The 24,100-nt window shown below is 36.3% G+C and overlaps 1 long non-coding RNA gene across 1 annotated transcript; it reads left to right on the forward strand.

Moving 5' to 3' along the window:
- Positions 1–16,998: 16,998 nt before the first annotated feature.
- Positions 16,999–22,995, forward strand: LOC144709895 (uncharacterized). The gene is made up of 4 exons (XR_013583142.1): positions 16,999–18,363; positions 21,862–21,925; positions 22,035–22,091; positions 22,702–22,995. It is a non-coding gene; the product is annotated as an uncharacterized LOC144709895 (long non-coding RNA).
- The last annotated feature ends 1,105 nt before the right edge of the window (positions 22,996–24,100 follow it).

Here is a 24,100-nt window from a genome sequence, read left to right on the forward strand (position 1 = left end):
CTTCATTGTGTTTTAGCTTGTTATTTTCCCTTTTGATTTTCCTTTCACTTCTTATGCTGGTTTTTTCTAACTTCTGTCTCCTTTATTTCTGTACGCCGAAGAGTAGTTTTCCCCCATCACAATCTGTGTTTTCGCTGTTCCATCTTCTAAAAAGACTGCCGAGTAGAAATTTACAATAAGTAATCGGGATAATTCACCCTTTCCATACTTACATCAATACTAAACTATATGGAAATTTCAAATTAAAAAACCATTGATTATAGATTATTTAACTTCCAAAATCTATTTTTCCTAAACATATTATTAGTTTCATTCCAAAGGATATTCTTCGCTATCTTTCATGAACACCATGGAATAAACACTTGGATAAATCTATATTCCTTTATCAATGCCCAATTCGTCTGAACTAAATAAAAATATATAATAAGAATGATCAAAACCTTTCAAGTGTTATCTTCAGCTAGCTATTCATGAAATATGAAAAACTGGACAGTTTGTAATATTGATCAATAGAAATCTGTAGTGGTATGAGGGTATGGTTAACATTATCCATCAATACTTGAGACAACATAAGAGAAAAAAATGAACCTATATAACATTTAAAAGCATTTAACCCCCAGGTACCAAATTAACTTTGTACTGAACAGATATGTAATGTCTTTGATCATTTGGCAAGTTGTGTTGAGTGGTTCCATGGTCTTACATTTATATTCAACCATTCAAACCATGTCATGATGAGCCCCACTTTTGGATGCATTGAACCTTGCCCTTCAGATCACATCAGGAGGAGACGGTGCCCATGAACAAAAAGGATAATAATGATGAGAACATATAAACTTCTTGCGTAGGTATACATAATAAAGGCTTTGACATAATATTTTAATTAAAATATTTTATTATAAAGCTAATGATCTTAATGTATGCCCTCGAGATCCATAAATTTTTTATAGAGACTATTGGCAGGTTTATCGTCTATGCTCATGTATAAGTATTTCTAATGACACTGCTTTATGAACCAAATATATATTTAATTGGTTAGCTTTTTGACACATAGATTGCCCATCTCTATCCTCTATTCTGGAAAATATAAAAAAGAATCTAATTTCCCTCATAAAACGTTTATTGTCATCAGCCATTGTGTAAGCTATAATCTTTATTTCTATTGATGCTTCTTATATGGCCCAAGCCGTGGAGAGTTGTTAAGCCCTAAGAATCTATAAAACTGGGTAGGGTCAACTATCAAGGCCTAAATTCCTAGTTATCATAGAATTGTCACCAAATACTAAATTACTTTGGCAAATAACTTTATCACATCGTATTTCTGGCTATGTTTCCTCTTACGCCATGGTTTGACAAACAGATTTTGAGCACCAATTGTGAGCTTATTCGTACATTGGGCCTAAGAAATTTGGAATTAGATGATTGTGAACTCAGGGTTCATTGTCAAATCACGGCTATCCATGGAGATGATGGCTATGTAATGAGCATCAATTAAATACCAAAGTGATAAATTAACATGATTGGAATTTAGGTACAATAGAAACCTAATTATCATATTGATGAATTTAATGAACCTGTCCCAAAATATCATCTACTTTATTTCTCTCAAAAGGATTGAAAATAATAACAAAATTACAAGTGTGAGTGCGACTATAAAATATAATTTGAAAGAGATTTTTACATATTCATGTAAAATATTATTAGAAAACTTTTTTTTATCATAGTAAATTCTATATTACAATTTCATAGTAATGCTCTTAGTCCAATGATTTATTAATGTATTTCATGGTAATCATGCTACATGTTATAAATCTAGCATGTGTTATCAGTGAATAAAGAACGATTAGTGGAATATGTTATTAGTATTCATTTGCAAAGAAGGATCTAGAATTGCATGCATAAAATAATATTACCCTAAAACAGTATTTTTAATCTGTATTTATCTAAGACATTTAATCCAAATCTTGGTCAAAATTATCCACAATTTAACCACTCTTATGGTATGTTAAACCTAAGTGTGTGTATGTTATACTTGTACTATTACTTTCCTAGGAAACATTATGGATTATCCTAATTCATACTTATTTGGTTAATCATAAAGTAATATTAGTAAATTTCAATAAAGAAAAGTTTAAAAAATACTCATGATATTTTTAACCAAGCATCTTATTTGTTAGGAACTCTTTTACTGCATATAGGTTGAAATCTCAAGCAAATGGATACTAGTTCTCATTGGGAATCATAACTAGATCGCATGTTCCACCATGATTCAATATCATTGAAAGAGTAAAATATTAGAAATATTGGTTTGTAAGATGTGCATGATATGAATGACCCTGTCATAGTGAGAATAAAAAGTTTTGACTTTCACCTCTTCCCCATCCCACTAAGTTGTATAAGCCTATGTGTTAGTTTCTTATGACAGCAAAACTATGAACTTCGTAACATGGTAAAAAGATAAATTATTATACAAACAAAGAAGTGAACAAATTTGACTAAAAAATGTAATGAGGTAAACCTTTTGGTAATCTTTGTAACTCTCTGGAGCGCAAAACTAATTCATCTATATGATTTAGGAAAGTATCAAAAATGTGAAACAAATTATGAATGTTGTAGGACTATTTGTCGCTTAGGTTGATGAGTATACCAATTGAATTAACTAAATTTCTAAAAAAAAATATATTTCTTAACTTTGTGTCCTCTATTGTGTGTTAGGGCATTTGAAATTCACTCTGTTATATATTCATCTTTGAGGATTTTGTACAGGATATGACTGTGAACAATTTAGTTTTCAGTCGGTATTGATATGTATGTTGTAGCCAGAGTAAAATGTTCCAGCGAAAAGATCTATAGGGTTTGTTTGGACTAATGATTACCTTTAAAAGCAATTCTTCAATAGTACATATTAATGTTAGGCGTAACATGTTTCAGGGAATAGAATACATCATATCCATGACAAGATGTTGTCAAGAAAATCAAGTTTCTCTCATAATCATCTCCATATGACTGGAGTTGAAATAACCTACCTATCTCACAATAGAAACCACATGTACAGTAATTAGTTTATAGACATTAAGTCATTTTATCAAATACTGTATCAATATCAGTTATTATGATATTAGTTCATAAATAAATGACCACCCTAGTACGATATTAACCTTAACCTCATGTATAATTAATAACAATGTTTTTGTGCTAGTGTCCTCCAAAGAATATTTTTGGTTTACATAAGCTTAAGCTGCCCTATGGGGTTCAACAAAATACGCATCTTATGTCACGTGATGCAAAGAAGCACGAGGATGAAAAATTCTAAGCCAGGAACACTTATAGTAAAAGATGTTTAAAATAACGTTCCTTATTTATACTTTAGTTTCTGTAGAAGATTGGCTATTGTTAGTTAAATTATCTAAGAGATAACTTAAGAGGGGGGCTTAATTAGGTTCTCAAGCCAAAGGTCAATCTTTCCACATTCTTAGTCCACCATGCAAATCCATTTGCATCCAAGCTTAAACCACTATGACTATTTCAAGTTCTCTGGATTTTTATAAAATTATGGAACTATTCATAAGTTAAAAAAATTAATAATAATATAAAATAGATGTTAAATGAGTCAAACTTATCCTGTTGTCCAGGACATGTAAAATGTGGAAGCCAGCCTACTTTACTTTGAATATTGGATCACCCGATAACAAAATTAATTATTCCAATCTCTATTGACTCAAGTTGATGTTCCAACAAATATCCTTTTGAAGTAAGGCTGAAAATATGTTTGAAGATTGATTCATGGGGGAGAAGATATTTCTAGGCGTTGGACTGCAATTTTTTAAGAGCAATGAAAAGAGGGATTTGAAGTTAGGACTCAAAATGTCATATCTTTGGTAAATGGTACACTCGTAATTTTTCAATAGGAAACCAATAATGTTTGTTGTTTATGATTTGATAATACAAAATACTAATCTCTTTAAGTTTAACTTTTATATTCAGTATAATCTTATAAGTTTTAAGAATATCTTAAGTGTTAGGAGTAAAAACTATTTGTTATGCAGTGATTCCATCTTTAAAATAATCAGGAAAGTTCTGGTATGTTCAGAACATTTTGCTGAATATATGAACATTGGATAGTAATATATTCATGTAATTACTTTTTATTAAAGTCTCAATAAGTTCAGCATTAAATACATGCTTTATTAAACCACCTCTGTCAATAAAGTAATAAAGTTTTTGTTTCTAAATGTTTATGATATGAGGGATCCCCCAAGAAATGCATAAGTGCGGTTGTTGTTTTATTATCAGCTTTGCATCCTACAAAGTCTGAATCACAAAAGTTGATGAACATGAGCTCTGGACTCTTAGGGTATCAAACCCATAAATCAGTATTCCCCTAGAGATAACATAATATTCTATTTGTAGCCTTTAGCTGTGATTCTTTGGAATCACTCTGAAATCTGGCACAAATATATGCACTAAAAATTATGTCTGATAGGCTTTTTGTCAAGCATAGTAGGGATCTAATCATTCTTCTACCCATACGCTGGTCAATACTTTGACCAATGATGTCTTGGTTCAGCTTACTTCTTAGACACATGGGATTGCCATTTGCTTGGCAGTCCTCTATGTTCCCTTTTTAAAAAGTCCTATGTATACTTCTCTTAGCATATAAAGATGCCAGTTTGCGTTTTTAGATTCTTAAGTCCGAGGAAATAACTTAATTCCCATATTAGATTTATTTCAATTTCATTCTGTATGTGATGTGAAAAGTATTCGTAGAACCTAGGATTTGTAGATGCAAAAATAATATCATCACTATAGACTTGGACTAATGTCGTATTTTTCTCTTACTTCATAAAGATATTAGTATCTACGCTACCTATCTTGCAACCATGGGAAGTTATGTACTCAATTTCTCATGCCAATCTCTAGGTGCTTGATTCAGAGCAAAAAATGCTTTATGCGTCTTTTGAACGCATTTCCGTTTATCTAGATCTTCAAAACCTAGTGGTTCATTTGCATATGATTCTTCATTAATCACGCAAGTGGTGAATGCACTATTTACATCCATTTGGAATAATTTAAAACTAATGGCACATGAAAAGGCCAATAATACCCTAATGCATCAAGTCCTGCCACTTGATTGTACGTGATAACATACTATCAAATCGTGCACTAATGCCATTTGTTACCAATTTAAACTCCTAACCTAAACCATTTTGATGCAGCGTATTATGTTTTCTGATCATTTCTACATTCACTACATTACATCGCCTATATGCTATTTTTGTGAATTTAGCATTAATATTATGTAATTTACAGGGTTGACCTTTCTCGAGGCCAAAACTGTGTAAAATAATCAGTTCTTTGGAGTTCTTGATGTGCACAAGCCAGGTTCAAACAATTCGGAACTATTTGTCTTTTCATGCCAAGCAGGGTCCACATTTCATGTCCAACGCAACCTTCCCACATCGGGACCGGTGATTGCACTGATCAACTATGATCGTTGGATCAAGTGGACCGGCCCTCTTGATCACTTAATTGAAGCGGGTACGTGTTTGTGATCAGACAATGTTCAGAGATTATTAAGTAGTGGCACACATGCGAAGAGAATACGTGGCCCTATACAATTTTCATAGATAGTGTTTGATAAAAGAGAAGAGCTGTAGACTATGTGCATGCCCAACAATGTACAAGCACATACTAAGTGCATTTATGTCATTGTTTAGCCGTTATCTACCTGTCTCTCTCTTTGGAAGAAATTGTGATGGTCAAATTGTTGTATCCCACCTATTAGCTGGCCCCTATAGTATGGATTCAATGGGCCGAGTTTCTTTTCTATCATTTCTTTCTCATGGGACAACATGGTCTTATATTGGCTCATAGCCATTTACTTGGTTGCTCGATTTTGAGTTGATTTGTTGAGCGAGCCGTGATTTTCTGTGACTTTCGGCTGTTCCTACAATGAGATCCACCGCTCAAGAGGCATGAGCACATGTGGGAAGCAATTTTTTGATCAAATGATTGGGGCTTTCACCAAGGGATTTAGAATGCCATGCTTAACTACACTTCATTTCAAGATTTAATTTTGAATGTAGGGTTCAAAACTAAATATTCCTCAAAATTTAAATTCCAAATTCTATGATCTTGATTTCACATTGGATATAGACTGAATTTGTGTAATCTTTGACTCATTGGACGGCTACCAACCATATCATTGTGCTTTCACCTCCAATTTAGACTTCTAAACTCAATCATATTTCAATGTGTCTGAAATTATCTCTAGCAGTTGCAGATTTTACCTAAAAAACTCTATTTCTTTGTGGTTTTGACCTCCATTTTATGCTTTACACTAATTTTAATCATTAATTTCATAGAGCCATGTTGTATTTTATGGACACGGAAATTCCTGTTTTGATGACTGGAATTTTGCGCGCGTCAATATGGCTCCTCAGAATCAACTCCTTTGATTTGGACATGCCCTTGAACAATGACAAACCATGCCTTATGTCTAATTATTTGTCCTCGTTCATGTAGCTTATTCTCCAACACCCACTTCTTGCCTATGACATTCTTACCTTTGTTTCTCAGTATTATATCCTACACCTTATTCCTTTCAAAATGCCTTAACTCCTGATGCACAGGATTTACCCAATCAGGACCTATCAGCCACTTTCTTTGGCTCAATTTGAGGTTTAAAGGCTACATACTGATTTTCTTTAAAGGTGCATTGAGTTCTAATTTCATCAGTAATACTGCCAACAATGTTCTCTTGTTCGTGATCCTTAGGTAATCTCACTTTTATAAGTTTCTATTTAAGTTCATTCATATCTAGATCCACTGAGTCCATCTCTCTTTATTATCATCATTGCCATCAGTTGATTTAAAATATGTCATTTTTGATATCTCTCACCCACACTAATCTTGGCATTTGTAGTCCTCTCCCCATTATCTGTATCTTCTAGGCCCTTAATGGGTCGATCAGTTTTAGCCTCTCTAAATTCCCCCAATCATGAATAAATTCTTTAATTTTTCTTAAATCCATGTTATATACGCCATACATTTTTCAGGTATCTGAATGTCCCTTCCTGAGTAGACGGATCAAATGTTCCTATGCCCATGCAATTGATATAAAAATGTAGCATTTACATCCAAATGGTCAAAAGTATATGTTTCTTGCCTATCAACTACTCATTTGGAGTCTGCTCCATATGAGGTATAACGACTACCTTGTTCTGAATATAACAATCCACTGTCACATCCTCTTCCCATATGAACTTCACCACATATCTTCTAGCATAGTACTTAACATCTCAATTAAGGATCATTTATTCCTCTTAACCACTCCATTGTGCTGGAGAGTTAGTGGTTACGAGAACTTATGTCTGATCCCCTTCTCATCGAAAAATTCAGTAAATATTCTATTCTCGAACACTTTCCCATGGTTACCTCTGATCATCTCTATCTTTAAATCTAAGTCATTCTGTATTCTCTTTTAAATTTTTTGAAAATTTCAAAGGCTTGGTTATTATGCACTTGATAAATCACCCAAAAATATAGTAATATTAATCGATTACGATTAGCAAGCATATACTTCGCTCAGGGTTGAAGTTTGATTTGGCACAAACAGGCCCCCGTGTAGCAACAAAAAGTGGTCTCTTAGTAGAGACATCAGGCTTTAAGTGCAATCTTTCCGTCACATGTTTGCTCTTTAGACATGTTTAACACACATTCTCTATGCCTTCAAACTTCTTTGGTCAGTCATAACGAATCACCTCGCATGTGTTTTGAGCATCCAGTATCTAATTACCAGGTCCTCTTTGACTAACTCCATACCATAGTTTCAAATAGACATGGTGAAAATCTAACTCCATACCATAGTTTCAAGGTATGGTTTGTCTAGGCTGGAGCGTAAATGTCTGAATAGATCCACGGATATTATGATGTGAGCTTGGATAATTCCTAGGAGAAACATATGTATAGGAATGGTCATCTGTCTCCACATATGATCATATTCATATCAACATGGCCTCGCATTTCTCAGAACATGCGTAAGCAAATGTGGACACATGGAGTAACAGGGATAAGAATGATACGTATCCATCTTGCTCGGTCCATTTACATTCCTGAACGGACTCTGCCCTCCTAGGTCTTGTCTCATGGGTTTAGGTGCTCTGAGCGTAGGGTTCATCTTCCTTATTTGTCCCAATATATTCATCTTCTTCTCATTCATGAATGCTGGTGTTGATATTTTTGTCTTCTTTAGCGTTGGGTTTACTGCTATTTCCCCATTTGCATTATTCATAGGCTTCAATGTCTTAGTGATATTAAACTGAAATGAAGAATGGTTTTTCAGATCGCAACATCATGTTAAGGAATTTTGAGCTATCCGCATACTTTTTTATACCTTGTTATGTCATCTATCTCAGTTCTGTCCATTCTATGGTAAATCCTCAGTTCTTCAAGTTCTTCATTCATGTTAGCGACTTCTTCATTGATATAACTCATTTGTTCTCCTATCCTATCATTATCCTTCAATGGTTTAACGTTATCGAACTCTAGTTCATCTATTATGTGTTGAGTTTGATTTTACCATCAACTACTTTAGGGGGAAGACACAAATCAAGTTCTTCTCTCAATCTAGCATTTTATTTCTCTAAACTAGCTACTTGATGTGTAAGAATTCAAGTCTTTTTCTTTTTTTATTTATTTCTACTCGGTGTTTTTCCTTTGCATCTGCATATTTCCTTATAACATCAACTCTATAGGTCTTCAGCTTTTAATTCTACTTTAATCAGCTTTACAAGATGATTAATAATTAAAATCACATGAAGTTGATTTTACCATGTAGTAGCCATCAGTGTCTTTGCTCTCAGACCCTAGCTCCCTCACACTTGATGCATAATCTTTATTGTTATCACTCCATGTTGCTCGAAAGGCTATCTTCTTTTTATCCTCAAATCCTATTTGCTGATTGCAGCCATTTTTGTCTTGCCTTTCTTTCTTCTTTCGTCTCCTTTCTGGTTACTCAGATATGAAATGCCCTTTTATGCAGTTAAAACATGTTTTTACTTTTCCAAACGCTAATTGCCTACCTCTCTTCTTCAGTAGACATCCTATGTTGCAATAAGTATGACAGTCTGCTATTCTTCATTGGTGAACTGCTTATTGCTCTTTAAATCTATGGTGTTTATTTTCCTTTTTCCTTCTTGGACTAGTTTGGTTACCTGCCCTGAATTCCTTTTTTCCACATTTATTTATTTCATGGATGATTTCTGAACGATCCACTTGTTCACAATCATTTCATCCTGGAAAAAAGTTTTCTATTCGTCCTCAACTCATCTAAAGAGGACTCGAGATTTTTTCTATTAATACCAAAATCTATAAATATCTTCTATTACTGAATGACCTCATAGATTTTAGGAGTCTAGGCACTTGATCATTTTCTTGGTCTTCTCATCGTCACTCATACTAAAAATCTCAAATTTGGTAGTTATAATACACAAATTAGTTTTCTTTACCCTTTCTGTACCTTCGTAGATAGTACATAATTTATCCCAGATATGTTTAGCCATGATAAAATATGAGATATTCTCATATTCAGATTGGTCTATGAAACAAAAGACAGTGTTAATGGCTCTAGAGTTAAGTGATCGCTCATTTTCACTCACCATATCAAGGTATCCACCTAATCCATCACACTCTTTTCCACGGTGCAATAGTAATCTCCATCAGAATATGTTCGTCCCGTTATGCTAATAAGTAAAGTTTCTTCCATGAAAAGAACGATGCCTGAAGTTACTATGCCTATCCATATAATCTACTCCTATGTACTACTTAAAGCTCTGATATCAATATTTTATTTAAGTGGCTAAGGATTAACCAAAGAATAAGGGGTGAATTAGGTTATCTAGTTAGATTATTTTCTCAGAGAGTAACGTATGATTCTTCTATCAAGGAAATGGGATAGGTGTAATGGTTGACATAATTATTATTTTTAGACAGCTTAGGCTAATCCTTAATAATGTTTGGGGATATCCATTCCAAGGTGATGACATGCCCCAATCGTGTTCATGTGAATATCCCCCAAGCAAATCATTTGTAAATAGAGTTGAACAAGAATACCAAAAAATGGAAAAAGTTAATAAGCTCTTAATCAACCATTCGATGCCCTCATGTAAAAGTTTAAACCCATGTAACTTTTAAAAAGTGCAACCAAACGATGTGATTCTAAATTCTATGGATTTGTATGATTGTTAGGAACTATTCATCAATTGAAACAAATCTCTAAACCCATATAAAAGGATATTGACGATGGGAAACTGATCACAACTTAAAATAGATGAAATTTGGAGGCCAGCCTTCTTTCCTTGAAATATTGAATCACCCTACACCAAAAACCATGATTCCAGTTTATATGGATCCGGGTTGATGGTAGCAAAATACATTACTTTAAAGAAATGCTGAAAAACTGCTTAAAAATTTCTTCATGGATTTCAATGTCTCTGGATTTCGGAGTGGAATTTTCAAACAGCATGGAGAGTGGGGGGGATTTGAACTTAAGACTCAAAACTATAAATCGACTTACAAATTTTCATAGGTATAGTGCTAAATTTCAACAATACAACAGTCACGTGTACTGATTTAGATTGGATGATACGAATTAATAACCCTTTTATATTTTAATTTTTATATCTACTATTATTTTAAAGTTCAAAGAAATCTCTAAACCCATATAAAATGACATTGAGGATGCAAAACTGATCACAAATTAAAACAGATGAAATTTGGAGGCCAGCCTTCTTTCCTTGAAATATTGAATCACCCTACACCAAAAACCATGATTCCAGTTTATATGGATCCGGGTTGATGGTAGAAAAATATATTACTTTGAAGAAATGCTGAAAAAATGCTTGAAAATTTCTTCATGGATTTCAATGTCTCTGGGTTTTGGAGTGCAATTTTCAAATAGCATGGAGAGAGGGGGGGATTTGAACTTAAGACTCAAAACTATTAATCGACTAACAAATTTTCATAGGTATAGTGCTAAATTTCAACAATACAACAGTCACGTGTACTGCTTTAGATTGGATGATACGAATTAGTAACCTTTTTATATTTTAATTTTTATATCTACTATTTTTTTAAAGTCACGTGTACTATTATTTTAAACTATTATTTTCATAGGTGTTTATTTTATAGTCACCATATACAGAATATTAAAATATTAAAAATTATAAGTAATTTTTAATATTCTCATAGTTAGTGAAATAGTTGATTGATGAGATTGTGCTTGATTACAACTCCTATTCAAGAATGCATTACTTTAACATCCATTGAAACACAGATTACAACATTTGACTAAACTGAACTGAAATCTTAATGTTCAGTCATGAATTTGCATCATTCTACTAAAATATTGCGCTTTTAAAATATCATAAATGAAAACATTAACTCAAATTGTTTTGTATTTTTTATTCAAACATTTTATTATCAGAATGTATAAGTTTTTAGGAACATATCACTTCTTTTTTGTGAAAAACTAATTTTCTTGAGTTACATATATTCTGGAAAATTTGATTTCTACTTCTCTGAGGACCAAGTAGACTGATGGATTAATGTATGGGCGTATAAGGTCTGTAGATTGGCGTGTGACGTAGAATAGGTAGAATATCTAGTTACCTGGGATGTTGTCCTGGTAGGTTATCAATGTATGGTCTGAGGCACACTCAGGGATGGACAATTGAGTAGGTACATAAAGGAGAAAGGCATCCGATTTTTTATGAATGGCTCGCATATGGTGATGCGTTTGTGAAAAATTACTTTAAAACCCTCATCTTTAGTTTTCACTAACAAAAACCATGTTGTGTTGAATCACAAATAAGTACTTTGAATATCTAACATATGAAGATTCTTGAAGCACTAACAAATAATTCATAAATATTTGGTACATTTTTGTGATCCCTTAACAGTAATAGTTTTAGAAATAATAGTTTCAACATATGACACTATACATTTATTGATAATTTTGCATTTTTTAATATTTTAATAATATTTTAATATTTCAAGCTGATATAATGTGTTTTTTAATTTACTTAATTGTGATTTATTTCTATTTGCTTATAATGTCATGGCCATTTGGGTAATATTATAAGATGAATTTAGTTTTGTTGTATTATTTTGTCTCATAACACGTAAAGCCTACATACATATACTAATCAAACTATGTGGCAGTAGCCACTTTTTTATATATTTTTATAAACTTTCAATATATGACATTTGAGAAGCTAATTATATGTTGTGTTGTTATAATAACATTATATATGAGTTTTTATACCCTCTAATAGCTACTCCTATTTTATGTATGTAAGTAATGTTATGTTGCTGAACGAGTTGTCTCGTAAGTCTACTCTCATCTTTTGAATTACTTGAAAACTGGTAGTGGATAAGACAAGTTTTTTAACCAAAATTTAAATCAATAAATCATATTTAACGAATGTCAATGATGTTACTAATTTGATGTATCAATTTATTCATTAAAAGGAGCATATTTATTTAGTTTTCTATTGTTTGCTTTTTAGCAAACTAATATATTTAATTTTCCAGGAGGTCTATATTGTTCTTCAAAGATGATCAACGAAAAAAGCAGGTTTTAAGTTGGTTGATATTTTTTATTTTCTTCTATAAAAACATAAACTTCTATTGGGTTAAGTTAATCCAGCAAGTGATCAGGACGAATTGTCCTCAAACAAATTATAATTAAATTTTAATATTCTGTATATGGTGACCAGTGAGATGAGGTCAGATACGCATACAATACAGAGTGGAGCAATAAAAAGTGCAAGGCGAAATAGTGATAACTAGTAGTATATGGGGTGAAAATAATGATTATAGTGGATAATCAGAAGTCTAGAAGATCAAGTGACAAAAAGATAATGGGGTGAAAATAATGATAAAATATACAAGAACGAGGTGATGAAGAGAGTGAGTGGTGTACGGGAGTGAAGAATGAAATTACAAATATATGACAGCGTGAAATGGTTCAGATGTGATTAAATGGTATAAACATGTAATGTACTGGTAGAATGGGATGATGAACTTGATTTAACCCAAATATGATGCGTAGAGAAACCCAAGGGGAAAACATTTTTTTAAAATCCTTATATTCGACTTGAATTGCTTCAACTTGCAAGGGCAGGTAAGGTCCAATTATTCTCTATTGCCTCTCCTCACACATTCGGACACCAGGAACAAAACTTCATAGATCTCTAAAACTCACAATATGGAAATTACATAGAAACAACCCAATAATGTGTGTGCTATCTAAACGGCACTTGTCATTACTCAATCATATATATAACCCTTAATATCTTTTTATAAGGGAATTGTTGATATTTGGAAAACTTTGGAGTATACAAGACTGATATAATGTTTTATATTTTTACTCATTTCTCAATAATTTTAATAGCTGCATAATTTGTCTAGAACATATGGTATGTTACAGTTTGACGAAAGCCTAACTGATTTCATTTCATTCACTTCATGACTATAAAATAAACACTGTGCAGTACACAAGAACATGATGAACTATGCATCAGCTGTCAATTCATTTTTCTCGTATATTCTTCATATTCTATATATTTTACAGCTTTTTGAGCATACAAATTGATTACCACTATATTTGAAGAATAATACGTGCTCCAGAAAGTCAATATGTATATCAGTTTCATTGCATTATGTATGATTGTCAAATGTGATATTACTATTGAAATAAAATGAAGTAAGAAATAAAAGTTGGAAGATTCAACCGAATAATTTTTTTTTCTTGTACTAGATTGCAATGAAAAAGTTAACTTTTTTATTATCTTATCATTTATTTTTACCCAAGACTCCCCTGAAGTATTTTATAGCTTTACTAATTTACTATATATATCTTTAAGAAATTCATGAGCCCCTCATTAGAAATAATCGGTTGTCCTTGTTTTCTTTGTCTCGTGCGCATGGTCAATGAGGGAACAAATAATTTGCCCTAAACGGCAACGCAAAGACTACTTCCGGAGCCTACAGACACTATGACAAGATAGTCTAGCAGCGTGATGATTTCCGCATATAGTAGGTAAACTCCCAGACTGATTCTTGGGGAACAATGGGCATGAGAGAGGGGCTAAAAGAAAAAGATTAGTCCAGAGAAGTAGAGGGCCCTCACAGGCGTCCCAGACCTGGAAGACATAGCGGGTCTTCACAGCGATATCGTACATGTGCATGGATTTGAGTTTGGCGATGTCGCTCATGACAGAGATGAGGTTAACTGAGGAGGGCTTGAAGAATCGCAGAAGATTGGCAGTACGGAGATAGCGCTCCCAGCCCAACACCTGCAGCTTCTGCTCTAAAACCTCATACTACGTTGTTACCTCGTTGGTCGGTATATGCACGAAAACATTCCATGGCTGTGCTCCACTATCGTCCTCCATGGAGCTTCTCCACCGCCGCCTCGCTCCATCTTTAAACTCTCAAATCGGTGACATTTCTCCCTCTCTGAATATTTATCTTGTTCGTGCTCTCTCCCTCTTTTTCTCTCTTTTATCCTTCTTCTCCTCCTCTCGTCCTATTCTTATAGAAGGATGATAGCTGTTGTGGGTCGCAGGCAGTCGTTGGTGTATAGCATCTGTATAACACCACATTTCAGAGTTAGCTTTAGACAACGACGTAGTCCTTAACTACAATTTTATCCTGGGTATCAAAGTTTGCTCCATAAAATTATGGGTTGAAAACGATGGGCGAGGCTCCCCTGCCCTAGTATTGAGATTCCGTCTTACTAGAAGCGCCAAGAAAGCAAGGCGACATGACCACCTACACAACGCGATATCAGAGGTGATGTCTTCGTTAAGGACGAAAATGGCGACAGCAGAGCTTCTGATCGTCAGACACAGAGAGTCACCGCGGTCAGGTGGAGTTTCCCCATAAATATAGAGGAAAGTAAACACTCTAAGGGTAAACATAACTACGGATTGAGGATCATGTTAGATCGTTGTTTCTTTTAATACAAGCATACACCAATTAAGATAAGATTGAAGACTATAATGTTTTACAGTAAATGAGTCAGTGATTCACCATCATCAAACGTCTCATCGCAGTTCAACGCATCATCAATACACCAAAACCATGTTTACAGCCTTCCTCTCAAAATTCTGACGGAAATCTTCCAGCTTTCTGTCATTCGGTTCTTTTGTAGAGTGTTTTTAGTCGGATATGTTTTTTTGCACCTATGTTGAGTTTGTGATCTGTTGGCTGTGTCTGAGTCACCCCTATTGAGGAATGCGGGAAAGGGGGTGAAGGCTTGTTTATCACCTCACTTCTGTCTCTTTCTCTAATGGCTGAGTGTGAACGCATCGCTTGTCCTATTTAGAGGCCTTTACCCTCTACTTTTGGCAAAGGCAAATACTTCCTGGGGCCCCCAAGAAGCATTTCTTGGTCTGATGAAAGAGATATTTGTTGGATGTTTACCTTGTCGACTAACCTCGTGTAAGGGCATGCTCGTCTTTTCTATGGAAGACGATTACACATTAGGGTTTTTATTCTAAAGGGGGGTTATGGTTTGTCCTACAAATGGCATACAGATTAGGGCTACCACCGTCCTATTCTTGAGCTGCTTACTTGGTCTTCTAGGTACCTAAACCGTGGAGGGAGTCTCAGGCTTGTTGGAGCCTGTCCATAGCTTCCAAAGACAACCCAAGGAGCTAGGGTGACGTATTCCGCTTTCATGGCACCTACAGGTATGCTCCTATATCCAACAAGCTGTATCAGTGAAAGCGTTCGTCCTCGCTCAAGAACAAGAAGAAGTAGAATGTGTAGAATAAGATAAGATAGGAAAACAGATAAGAGGAGGACCCAAACACAAGATTTAAGATCATTTGTATTCCATGCTTATTTGATTAACAATGGTTTGTATTTATCCATATAATTTTGTTGTTGTTATAACCTATATAGTCGAGCCGTTATAATCTTAGCCGTCATAACTTGTTATAACGGCTATGTGGCAACAAACTGTAGCCATTGGATCTTTAAACGAGGTGTGAACCTATCTATGTGTAATCATAGAACTATATTGAATCCTACTACTATGTCTGAACTTATATTGAATTCTATCGTCTATTCTCTTAACGGGCATAGTGGGCACGTGTCCGGTTATTACTAGCTCGTCTTTATGAAAGATCCTATGGCCCACGTCAGCTCCATGATGTCGCTTGGCGAGTTGATGACTCTTCTTTTCCCCTTCATTCAGAGCATGTGTTTTATATGTGGAAGCATTTTGAAGAACCCTAGAGGTTGCCGTCACCCTTCGACAACGGCGACCTTGTTCAGGATTTTCCCCGAACACAGGCTCCTTAGGGGACCAGTGCTGCGCTAAGCTCAGGGGCTTGCGCCTGGCCAGCCCAGATGGGCTGCCCCTTAGGGCGGTCTGATAAGCCCAACTGGGCTACCCCTTATGGAAACCTGCTAAGCCTAGGCGCCTTGGGTTAGGCGACCAAGGTGGGCTGCCCCTTAGCACGTCCCGCTAAGCCCACGCCCTAAAGGGCCCCAACCTGGGCAGCCCAATTGGGCTGCCCCTTACCGCAGCCTGTGATGGCGCACACCATCAAGGATCACCGACGACGTCATCCGCGCCGCCCGACACAGCCGTCGATGGTCGGGTGAAATTGCTCGATTATCACTTTTGTTTTCATCAATCTTTTCTCATGTTGTGTCTTTTACCATTCTTTTCATCTCATTCGCGATGGGTCACGTATGTCCATCTTTGTCGTCATGGGAAGGGGCCTCTAGTCCTTTCCCCTTTCCCTTTTCTTTTATAATTTCAATCGCCCCTCTGTCTTTGTAATGGGGGGCCCATTATATAAATGCCCCCTAATGGACCCCTTTCTCCTGTTGACCCACTTAAGGGGGCCCATTGACCTCTTCCCCCTTTATAAAGGAAGAGGGGGGGCGTCCTAATCTTTCAGAACAACAAGAACAAGGAAAAGTTTCGTTTGTTGAAATCTATGGTCTTCCCCCTTCATCCAGTGAAGAGATCTCAGAAAGGGAGGGGAGAAGAGGTATCCAGAAGGATTGGGAGAGAAATTTGATCTGCTTGCAGGTCGTCCTTCCTCTCAAACGCAGGGTGGAATCCTTGACCCCTCGGTGGGCAAACAATTTTGAGTTACCGTGGGTCACGATCGTCACCTTGGCGAGGGGGAAATTCCCCTGTGCTGTGCGCGATCGAAGCGAATTGGCATCAGCTGGTTTCCCTAGGGGCGTGCTTCCCGTTGTGGTTCAAGGTGGATGGGTCCCTTTTCTTTTTGGTTCAGCAGAGTTGACAGACGTCGGGGAAAATCAGACGTCGTTTTCCAATGCTCGGCGGCCACGCGATAGAATTGCGGATGACGTCTTCAGATTCTGCCGGGGAATTTCAGGCACCAGGTGATCAAACCCATCGAGCCCTTCCGCCGAATAACAGCAGATGCTAGGGGACCGAACACCCCCCTCCCCCCTCTTCCGAATTCTTTCTGCCGACGGGATTCAGGCGCCAGGCGCTGGGTAATTGCTCCCGCCGTGACTTCTTCTGCCGATGTGAAATCTATCTCAACGGAGAAGTTGAAATCGCCCCTGGAGCATCTCCGCCGTAGGATCACTACAAGAGGACTGTTCGGAAATGGCCGACCAGGCGAGAAGCCAGAATTGGAAGCTTGATCCTTACCTCCGCCGCTCGTGATCCAGATCGGCCGAATAAGGATAGGAATTTCTGTGCACGGAGCGTCCCTCGACAATGCTGTGAATTCTGCTGGGCCCTCGACTTAGCCTACCGCCCGTTACTGCCCGCTTAGTGGGACGCCACCGTGATTGGCACACCCACTAATGTTGGGGTCCCCTGGGTTGTCGAGTTCCGCCTCTATGAACTCCTCCGCCAGGGATTGACTCAACTCTCTCGAAATTTGGACTTCCTACTTGTTCGCAATACGCCAGTCAACCCAATTACAGTTGGGGATAAGCTACCAAGCGGTGTGCAGATACGTCGGTCGAACCCCACCACCCCGTCGGCCGTCGCGCTATCGGGTGGGTATTCTGCCACGAAGGAAAACTCATCCCGTTGCCGTTCGCTCGCCGTAGCTGCCCGTTGGTTTGCGCCGTCCAACCGCCAGCACATACCGATCACGACCAGTTCCGGTTGGAGCCGTGACTGCTGCCACTCTTGTCGTCCTCTCTTCCCCGACCTTTAATTATAGCTCCGGCATCACCCTTGCTCGTCAAGCTGCTGTGATCTCTCCTCCGATTTTCTACAACACCCGCTCCGACCATTGCCGACCGTCGACGACCCTGCACGAAGACCTACGCACCAACGAGGTACGCTGTCCTCTCCTGCCACTCGTTTTAATTACCGTTTGCAGTACTCGTTCCTTTTGACTCCACCGCGCTCGGGCGAGGTAGGTGCGAGAGACAAATTGATAGAAAACTACGACATTTGAGTGTCTTACCAGTACGGACGAGTACGTCTGTCACGTGAGAGCCCTACGGATAGATTCCGCTTGGCCGTAGACGCCTTCGTCGCTCTGACGAGGTTCAAGAGGCCGCCGTCTCCCTCACCCGGTGACCCATCCAAGCTTAGAGCTTGGCGCCCCCTCGAGTCAGAGCCTACATGTACAACACGCAAAGCGCTCATCTTCGCATCGTAGTTACATTGACCCGTTAGGGTGTTGATCCGTCAGATGACGACATCGTTGATGTTTGATACCACCATCCTTTCTCGCCACAGAACCATCATACTCGGTGTTGACCGGGCGACGTCCCCAACGATGTCCGACATCAGCCTGCTAAGGGCAATCCCCATAGGGCATGCGTCTGGGCAGCCCATTTGGGCTGCCACTCAGCGTGGCCCGCTAAGGGCAAGCCCAGTAGGGCCTAGGCCTATGCAGCCCATTTGGGCTGCCACGAAGTGTGACCAGCCAATTTTAGCCCCCAAAGAGGTCCAGAGTTTGGTTGGCAAAATGGGCCACCGCTTAGCGCGGCCGACTTAGTGCTGGGTTGTTAAATTTCACTTAATTTTACAGGGGTCTTGTCAATTAATACAATGGCCTAGTTATTTGCATATTAAACTAAATTAAACTAATTTATTTGATGTTTATTGAAATTTTAATGGATTAAGCAAAGTTTTCTATAAATTAATTGCAACTGTTTGTTTTTATACATGGGCTTGCTATATTTTAATTCCATAATTATTATAATGAATTTTCTTCATATTCAGTTTTAATTCATGTTGCAAACTTCGAACACGTGTGATTGATATTTGAAATGCCAAGTAATCTCAGCATCTAATCAGGTCAATTTGGGCGATTACCTACGTGGCACCATATAAGAGCGGTTATTTGTTGAGTTATATAAAGTTGAATTTAATCTATGAGAATGGCTTTCAAACTTGTGTGTTAATAATTGAGAACAATAAGTACACATCGACGCAGGACTATTATGCTCGTATTAACATAGATAGCATCTTGATCATGGGTATTAAATATAAATAGTAAAGTATACTATGGTACTGTGCTCTATACATTTATTGTGCATAACTCAATAGGTCGATGTTAAATTTAACAACGAGTTATTGCTTTCAGCAACCTACGTGGAGTTCCAATTACTGCTGTCGAATATTAAAATTTAAAATGTGTTCTGTTTACCCCTTTACACAGAGCACATTGGCCTTCGGGTTCCCATGTTAAGTGGAGGCAATTTTCTTGAGTGGAAGGAATCGTTGCTGTTCCAACGAGGGCTTATGAACTTAGACTTATGTTTCAATGAAACTAAGCCAATCGATCCTAATGAGGAGAGTGATGTAGAGTGGGGGGCACATCATGCCAAATTGTTCAAGTCCAACAAATTGTCCATATCCTATATGCTGGAACATATTCTAAGCGACATTAGGAGTCTTGTTTCTAAAGACTGTCTTGCTTCAACATTCTCGACACTATAAAATAAGTTTTTTTTACAAATGAGAAAGCTAAACCGGAGCACTGATTCAAAAGGTTCAGCAACACGCACTACACTAGATAGGGAGCGTTTGTGAACACATCATGCAAATGCGTGACATCATCCGGCAAATGGCCGAGCTTGACATACACATGCTGGAAAAATATGTGGTTTACTATATCTTACAAATGCTACCAGCAACCTTTGACGTATTTAAAGTCTCCTAGAATACGGTTAAGGAATTATGGTGACTTAACGAGTTAAGTATCAAATGTGTCCAACAGGATGAATATCAGGCTGCTAGTATGCTTGAGTCTAAGATGAATAACGTGAACTTATATGTTCACAATGATAAAAATGAACAATGAAGAAACTTGCATACCAATAGCCATGCAGCAAAAGGACACACAAAGGCAAAGAGGTTGGCTCCGAAGGTGAAGTGTTGCTTCTGCATAAAACTTGGTCGCACCAAGAAAGACAGCACGAAGAGGAAGGCATGGTTGGCCAAGCGTTAGTCTGGAAGTATAGACTACGTAACTACACATGAATCCAAACTAGCATTTGTTCCACTATCGAATTGATTGATTAACTCTGGTGCCAGTATGCACATTTCAACCATCTTGTTGGATTTTCAGACAGGGCGAACCCCAAATGATAGCAAAGCATCTGTCATCTCAGGCAATAGAATGCGGTCTCATGTTAAATCTGTGGGAGATTATTGCCTCACCCTGGACACCAGAGAAGAGATGATCTTGAAGAATTGCCTTTTCATTCCATCTTTTCGAAGAAATTTGATCTCTGCAACAAAACTAGTTAAAGAAAATATATAGTATATTTTGATTCATTTGGAATTTCTTTAATGACGAGAAATACTCCTATTGCTACAACAATAATATACGGATTATTGAAGCTTAACATTGCTTCAATTGAAACACCCACTTCTCCGTTTAGTTCACTCACGAGGACAAGAGTTGCTCAAGATTCTGGTATTCTATGGCACGGAGGTTGGGACATATATCCCCAGCAGTGGTGGAAAGACCTGTGAAGGAGGGACTTTTAAAATCCCTAGAGTTCAGTAAGTTCCACCATTTTGTTGATTGAATAAATCCTGCAAAAGTCAATACCCTAAAAAACCCTGATAATAGAAGCCATATCTTTTAGGTTTGTTTCACAGTGATGTGTGCGGACCCTTTGACCCATGCTTCACCAGCCCGAAATGCTTTGTTAGAAAACTATTTACTTTGTTAATTAAAAAAACGTATAATTTGTGCATTTATATTGTTACAGTCACAATTTTCAAAATGGTATACTTCATGCCCCACATAAAAATAATCAAAGAAATTATATTTTTTATACTACGCTGAAATACAGTTTTTATAACACAAGAAAATGACAGAATTTAAGTGAAATTAATTAGGGGTTACCGCTTACACATGAAATGGTACTTACATAATTACCCTGAGCACTAGCACAGTAAGATGGATCGGTCCACATGAAGGATAGTAAGTTTTATTTTAAAAGGTAAGTTTTATTTTAAAGGATAGTAAATCTAAAAGTTAAGTTTTATTTTAAACAATGGAGTTTTACTAGGAAAAAAAAATTGTATACCACCTGATTTTGTCCAGATATGTGATGCGCATGGAAGCAATAACAATCTGTACCAGGTGCACCCTACTACTGGAAGTTACTTCATGATGATGCCTGGTAAAAAGCTAGTTTAAATTATTGGGCCTGACATACACTTGTTATAGTTAGTTTTTTAGTCTGTGACTTTCGGAAGGAGACTCTATTCGGAACAAAGTGATTGTAGGTAGATAACAGGTTTAGATTGGTCCTACCAGCTAAACATCTTTCCTATATATAATTACTTTATAAATCTCTTAGTTACAGGTAGATTATCTGATGGAGAAGGAGGAAACTTAGATACACAACAAGTTTGTATTGATCAGTAAGAAAACAAAACCTTCCTAGTTATAAAACTTAAACATTCTGCTTTTATGTCAAGCATCAGTAGAAAGGGATAGCACTAATGTCTGTATTTTTAAACTAATGTTTAGGTACAGTGATCTGGCTTTCAGATTAATATTGACTACTGATAGCAGTTCACCATCCAGGTAATAACAAGCTATTTTCTGCACTACCAAATAGCCATATCAGCAAATGCTACCTGTGCATCTTCTTTTTCCCTTCAATATGGTTGAGTGTATCAACAGAAAGTAGGACAGTTTTGTCATCATAGCATTTATATTAAGATGCAAAAACCTAAAGAAATGGACACTGTAAACACAGTAAATTTTTCTTCCGCGTAAGAGTATTTCATATTCTAAAGCTAGGTAATGACATCTAGCACCTTGCCTATTTTGTTACTTTGCCTACTTTACTAAAATCATTAAATTCCTAAAAAAATATTTTTAAAAGTTTTAAAATATTATTTTTGAATAAAAAATATTGTATATATTATAATAGGAATAAATTCTTTCTAGGTTAACTCAGTTATATGAAATAAATAACAGGTGGAATATATCAAAAGGAGCAAAATTATTTTCTAATTTATTGAGCAATAATTGTCTCTAGTGATGTGATCCTTGTGTAGCTTGTAAAAGAGGAAAAGATATTAAATATGACAGTAGAAATATGTGTCTCAAACTGAGATATCTAACCCAATTTATGTTTTAACACTGAGTCCCTATTGGAATAACTTATATTGGCTCATTTTTGTTATAGGACTCTAATTATCTCCCGGTTACAAATAACGTGATCAAGACTACGAATTTAAATAGTGTATTAATAAGCCATGACCCTTACAAGGCGTTATTTTACCAGGTAAATATTGACTTCAGAAGTTAGAAGTTTTTTTGTATCCTATCATTGAATAATGTGGTAATGCAGATTCCAACAATACCAGAATCTACGTATTTCTTATGACAGGGTTTTATTGATAAATTTCATTGTAACCGTGATCTGATAATTGCATCAGTACTAAAGTAGTATGCATTAACTATTGATGACATGTCTCAATTTTTTTAAATTTTTTTTCCATATTCCATTTGTCTAGAGTCTTCTTATTATCTTATATATTCAATTTTTGTGGGACTAAACAAAGAGATATTCTCCATGTTGGATATCTTGTAGAGGATCAAAAGTCATTGATAGTGGATTATGTTAGGATGATTAAGCTCTCTTGGTGGACGAAAAAACAAAGTTATATACTAGTCTTTTGTTATTTCCACTCAGTTGGAAGTTCTTTAAGAAAAACAAGTGTGATTGAAGGCTATTGATTGTGAAGGTGTATCGAACAATAAGAACAACAAGATGTTTCAATGATAAGAATAACTATTCTTGTGAAGATCCAGAATAATAATTGTCTAATATGTAACAGAGCATATCAATGAATGTGGACATGTTAGGAGTTTCATCATTGGTTTCATGAAGAAGGTTTGGTTTACTTGTCATGGCAGGAATTTGAGAATATGGGGATGGTCAAGGAAGGGATAAAGACTGAGTTTAGAAGGAAAATGTCCACTAGATTCTCTCAACTACAGGCTTTGAAGTAATTTGGATGCACGAAATTGATGGCCCTAGCTGAAGTAGTATGATGATTAAAATTCCATGTAGAGAAGATTCTTGACGATGAAGATGATGGAGGGGAAGCTAGCTTTACTAACACATATGTTGTGATAGATGAAGAATAATGGAAATTTCTATTCAGAACAGAGAAACAAAATAGTGAGATGTTATGGGTGACTGTGCCATAGAAGCATTAATTATATTTCATAAAAATGTACCCAAAATGTTACCATTATTAGAATTTGGGGCATTTTGGATAATCATACCGAGATGTACACCATTAAGTGATATCTTTTGAAATTTTCTGCATTCCATGAAAACCAGTTGACTATTTTCATTTGTTATAGTTTCATCATTGCAGTAAGTTTTAAGAACTACACAAAAACTGGACAGTCGTAAAATTTGAAGTCGAACAAAGGTGAACAAATGCAAACAATATCACTTTGCGCATCTCAAATCTCAAACTTTTGATTATATAAACTGGAGTCCTGAATATATTTAAAGTCTTTAATTTATATTAATCTAGTCAATCTTTAAATCGCTAGACATCATGTTT

This window comes from Wolffia australiana, chromosome 11 (assembly GCF_029677425.1).
Source record: "Wolffia australiana isolate 7733 chromosome 11, ASM2967742v1".
NCBI lineage: Eukaryota > Viridiplantae > Streptophyta > Magnoliopsida > Alismatales > Araceae > Wolffia > Wolffia australiana.